The sequence below is a fragment of the Natator depressus genome, chromosome 2 (genome assembly GCF_965152275.1).
Source record: "Natator depressus isolate rNatDep1 chromosome 2, rNatDep2.hap1, whole genome shotgun sequence".
Taxonomy (NCBI): domain Eukaryota; kingdom Metazoa; phylum Chordata; order Testudines; family Cheloniidae; genus Natator; species Natator depressus.
Window position 1 is genome coordinate 34,377,889 of NC_134235.1, and position 6,000 is coordinate 34,383,888.

General features: G+C 36.2%; 1 long non-coding RNA gene across 1 annotated transcript in view; it reads left to right on the plus strand.

Moving 5' to 3' along the window:
• LOC141982164 (uncharacterized) overlaps window positions 1-5,579 on the plus strand; it is a 60,981-nt gene extending 55,402 nt beyond the window's left edge. Inside the window, exon 3 of the long non-coding RNA XR_012637978.1 lies at window positions 5,200-5,579. This is a non-coding gene — a long non-coding RNA (uncharacterized LOC141982164). The remainder of the gene's footprint in view (window positions 1-5,199) is intronic.
• Window positions 5,580-6,000: the final 421 nt, after the last annotated feature.

Consider the following 6,000-nt stretch of genomic DNA (forward strand, 5'->3'; position numbering starts at 1 on the left):
CCAGACATAGGTTTGGATTCCTCAGTAATTAACAACTGACTGTTTAACAGTTTAACTAATTTTTTTCTTTGCAATTCATGTCCTGCTTTTCAAAATTCAAAAAGCACAAATTGTGCAGTTGCCAGCAAGAAAATAATAGTAATGAGCTAATTTCCATAGAACTGGACCCATTTTCATGCTGACTGATGATGGCTTCCAAAATTGGAATTTTTACTGGCAACCAAGGTCCTGCGTACACTCTCCTTCCAAATGCCTGCAGGAAATAATCCCGTGTTTCAAATGGAAAAATAAAAAATATGTTCAATTCTGAGTAGGCTTTAGCTTTACTTTTGTTTTGAGCTACAATGACCCGGAGGAAATGCTCTGAGTAGCTCTGGAGAATTTGATTTTCCTGTGTTAATATTTTGAAATTACTTTGTTTCTGCTCATTAGATGCCTCAGATTCAGGCAGTTTGGGCTCCTCTTGCACTCTCAGCTATGCAGAGAGACCAATTGTGATTTGTCAAATTTTGGCAATTCCACAGTGGTCTGTGGCTCTGCCTTCTCTCTCTCTACTCTTTGTTCTGCCTCTCAGCAAATCCTGAATGGAAAGTTTTCCTCTAGTGGTTTTTGCTTCATTTTTTAAACATGTGTGTAAACAAACAATAAAGTGACACAAATGTGGAATCTACAAGGAACCCCTCCATAACCAGTTCATCGGTTTCATCTATACAAAAGAGTCAGTGACCCTGTCAGAGCCCATCTCCCTTCCTCACTGTAGTAGAAACCTGACACAATCATTCTTGATATCTGTGTCAACTTGGTGTCTTCTTCCATGCTGCCCCTTAAAGTTGGAAAGGTCTCCCTCTTCTTGTGTGCTAAGCAACCTCCCACTCTATCTTCAAGCCCCTCCTTGAAATAATCCTCTGGAAAGCACCTCAACCAGTACTACACGTTTATGCACTTCAATCTTCTATCATCAGCTAATGTATTTTACATTTTTCAATTGTTCTTTCATGGCCAAGTTATATTGTTCCTTAGGTCAAGGATTGTGGCTTCTTATTTTGTTGTATTTGGCTCTCAACAAATACTAGAATTTTGAGGAGAATACATAAAGCAGACAGCTTTTTTGGTTCTAATAAATCATGCATTTCATCTCTGCACACAAAAATTTGCAAAAGATTGTGTGAGTTTGTGTTTTTTTCATGCAAAAAACCAAAACAAAACAAAACACATTTGTGGATGTATTTAAACTGGGAAAATTTGTAAGTATTTTCCTGCAGCAGTTCAGCTCAACTAGTGTGTAGGATTAGCTGACACAGTGGTAAAAATGCCTACATGTCCATACTATAATTTCTACCACTGAAAGGTCTAGTTTATTCCCAGTGTGGGCAAGGCCTTTGTAGTTTTGTACCAGTTTTTGTTCTGAAAACCAGTTGTACCTTCCAAGTCAATTCAACATTTTACTGCTCATCTCCTCCTTCTCCTTAAGAGAGATTCTGGCATTCATTGAATGTCCTTTAGAGACTATATATGCTATCTTTGGTAGAACTAAGGAATTTAGAATTAGACACACTTTATTGCTTCTCACTGCAGGTTGAAAAAAGGGAAGAAAGCTTCTGGGATCTATAATTGTGAGATACAATGTTAACCATTAAAAAAAGTCACATTGACCACACTCTAGTATCTGTAATTTATTTTTCATTCTGCATTTAGGGAAAATTTGTGTTACTTCACATACAGATGTGTGGTAACTGTTGGCAAAAATATTGTTTTATTATGTTCAGAGTAGCTCACCATAAGTATTAGGGGTACTCATAAGTAGCTTACGGGGTACATTTTGAGAGACTCGTTTTTGCGTAAGTAATAAAATAGGGATGCAAATCAGATTGAAAATAAAATAGATGATAATATTCCATCCCGCCAGGCTGCTCCCCTATTTCAAGGCAGCAAGGCCATCTTGCTCTTGTTGTCACTGCCCAGAGAGAACTCTAGGTGCCCACACATCCATAAACTAATCCTAGCTCAATTTTGTGTTCAGCCATCCGATTGGTTGCCCTCTGGGCCCTAAGACTGCCTGATGGAGCTGGGAGGATCTCCCCTCTTAAGGGATGCTACAGAAGAGGCCCTTTTGGCTCTCCTTTCCTTCTATAGCACCTACTCTCCTGCCTGCTGGAGCCGAATGATCATTTATTGTGGTTGGTTATGTGAACTACATGAATTTCTTGTGTTACTTGATATATGTTTGTTTTTACTAATGTAATGTGTTTTCCTTTCTTTATCATTCTTTAAGTTGATATTGCAGTTATGATGTTATTTTATTTATTGGAAATTTTCAAGATACTTCTTGCAGGGAATATCTGCAAACCAACTGGCAATTAAATTAAGGCAGTCTTTGTCTCCCAGTTAGGTATTTTGGGATTGTGTTCACTCAAGACAGTGAATTCTAGACTGGTAGATTTCAAGCATTTAGTTTGTGTCTGCTTTAGGCTTCTGTACTGGGGAGGAGCATTTGGTGGCTTATGGTTGAAGACCACTGGCCACCTCTTGGGAAACTGCATGATCAGATCAATATGAATACAGGCCAGAAGGAAACCTAGAAGTCTTCAGTTTATCATTTAGAACAATTGGCAGCCTATGGTTCGGAGATCAGCTGCAGCCACTGATTGCTCCAAGAAACAGTCTTCATTTTCACCAGGCCGTTCAATAAAGTTGTGGTCTCTGGGCCATTCTTGTCAATTATACTATCTCCTTACACTACCTTCAACTGGTGTATACCAAACATGAACAGCAGTATTATTGGAAGAATTTTCCTTTCTTCAGCAATGGAAGAATTCCTTAGTTTTTCTGTGTGACAAGTCCTATTTGCATGATACTAAACTGCAGCCTTCTTTACTAGTACCCTCATATGTAAAATATTGATTGAATATTTACAGGTCTACAACTATTTTAATAATTCCTAATATGGCATGTTATTACATTTTTAAGTTTTAACAACAGAATGAAAATACACAAAAGAAATATTTCACACTATAACCAGCATGATAATAAGTAAATTGTAATTAATTATTATCTGTGCTTTATTTCTATTGTTTAATAAATATAACATGTTTTGAGTGTCTAATACTTTTATATATGTATATAATAATGCAAATGCTTTAAGTTTACAATTCAGCTTTTTATGAAAATAATCCTACTTCCAGAGAAGTAAATGAGAGTTCAGACAATGACGTTAGTGCGAACTAGATTAAGTCCTATATCTATTTTATAGGTAAATCCTGGCCATATTGGAGTCAATGTCAGTTTTGCCATTGACTTCAGTGGAGCCAGGATTTCAGCCTAGATGAGGGAGTTCTGTAGTTATATGCACTTCAGATACACTCTGTGTTATATTTAGTATTTCAACATTTGGTAGAAAAAATAAAGCTAAATTCTGTTCTCAGGAAGTGTTACACAACTGGAAATTAATTCTTTGAAACTATAGCTTTTAATTTACATATTTAGGTGATAGATGTATGTGGAAAAAGTAATTGAAATTGTTTTATTCATAGTTTACAGGCATTTGCTAAATCTATATTTTCAAGTTTTTAATTCATTTCTTTTTAATTTGGTTTTAAGTATTCAGCTAAGCAGCTATTATAACTATATGTGAACATAAGAATATTCCCTCCAAAATAAATCTTTAAAACAACACCATTTGGTAAAAACTGTACTGTCAATATTGTAATGTAAGCACTAATATCTGCAAGTTTAACAACGCCTTATAATACTCAGTCATTTGAAAGAGACTGTAAATTCTTTGTTCTCTTTTGCTGTTTTTCTTAAATTACTACCATAGCGACTGAGCCATTTCTCTGTGGTTCAGCTTATTGCCTGAAAACAACATAGAATACTGACATTTTAGTTACTTATTAGCTACACAGATTTTCTCACAAATGCTGGTATTTTATGCTGAGATGGCCCATCAGTTATTAAAATCATTGTTTTGTAACTGAAGCAGATGTCTCCACAAATATCATTGTTTTGCTGTTTCAATTTTTTGCTGTGGTATGTACCTGCCTGTGTCTCATGTTTTTGCAGTTCATTCTTATAGTATGTTTAAAATGGATCAGTTCTGTTTAATAATGACAAAGATTTCAAAACAGCTAAATTTCCATTTGTAGTCTATGTCAATTGTAGCAACTTCTCCTCCCCTCTGTTAACTGTGAATGTCAACATTACCTTCTACAACAGCATAAATTGCTGATTTCTAGCATATGGACAAGGAGTGCTAGATACATTGTAGCTTAGCTGAGCCATTAAAAAAAAAACATCTCTCAGTCTTGCCGAATGCTGCTGCTTCCTGGGGCCAAGGAAATGAGGAATGTGACTTTTGTATTAAAGAAGCAAAAAGAGCAGAATATTTAGGTTCTGGTAATATTTTGGGAGAAGGGTGTGGGTAGCATCCTTTCCGCTAGCTCTTGATATACAAAGTGTAATGCCAGACTTCTATGTAATATAGGTGAGTTCTCTCATAATGTAAGTAAGATCCACACAAACGGTATTAAAATAACAAAAACGATATGTTACAAATGAGATGGACACAACATTTCTAAATGTAAAGTGAATCCTATGAAGTCAGGGTTAACTGTGTGAAGAGTGTAAAAAGATAAACTTTTATATTTTTAACATACATTGGCACTTAAAAATAATTCCATTGTAGACAAAGTCTAAATATACCCTACTAACTTTGGCTTGCATGAGTATACTAAATAAGAGCCTATGACACTGAGTACATTGTTTAAAGACTACTTCAGGATGGTTAAGAGGAGGATGATATAATCTAAATATGTGATAAAAAGAGATTACCAGTACATATAATATTCCTCACTGGCAGGCATTCCTATCATGTCATATCAAAGTCTAGCAAAATGTTGAAAGTTAGAAATGTTATCAAGCATTAGCAGGCATTTAAAGAATGTCTCTTGAATATTTCTAGCATAAAAAAGTATTTCATGTGATGTAAATGAATGGTAATTTTCTGACTTTAAAAGAGAGCTGTGCCAGTACATTTCAGCATTCTGGACCCAATTCTGCAAACATGGAGATGCTTTCAATTTGCTCTGCCTGCCTTCCCGCCTTAGATGGCTGCGATTGCAGCGAAATTAATCCATTTAAAAATCTGCGGCTTAAACTTAAGGATTTTCAGTTTTTTCCCCTTCTCTCTTTTTTTTTTCTTAGAATATCAATAAGTTCCAATTGAAGAGCGGATTCTTTTGCAATTCAGGCATGTGCCGGCGATAACGGGCGAGTTGGCATGAAGAGAGGCAGAGATGGATTAATTATGCAGAGAACATGGAAATTCTGCTTATCATCGGCTAGCAAAGGAGCCCAGCTCACATAATCAGCAAACGAAGGGAGAGAAAAAAATAACAATGCAATGGCACCTTCTAGCCCATCATCAGGATTTTTTTCTACCCCCTTGTAATTAAAAAATAACATACACTTATAGCCCTATCTCCTGCGCAGGCAAGGAGTGGATGGCCACAAAATAATTGCACTGGGATATTAGAGCTGGGAACAAGAGCTGTCCATTCCTACTATCCCTTACTCCCCCTTCCCCTGCCTCTCTCTACTGGCCTCTACGAGGCATTTCGTCTCAGGTGACATCCTATCTCAGTGTCCATAAGTCCCAAACCTCACCCTGATCATGATTCAAGGAAACATATATATGATAAATATCTGAAGCTGTGGGGCTTTATCCTGATCACCTGTGAGATATCTGCAGAAAATCACTTTGATGAAATCTTTCCAAATGGTCTTTCCAGTTCCCAAACAGGTTGCCTAGGAAGGTTTTGTTGGTAGCGATGTTTTCACTTTTGCCCATAAAGATCTTTGTCCCTATCAAGTTTTTTTTCTTTTTCCATTTTCATGCATTTTTAAACCCAAAGTAAAAACAAATATGATGGTTTCATTGTTTAGATTAAAGTTTGATTGTTTAATAGGATTCAGTAGCAACATTTCTGCAAAAAGCATGCAAAG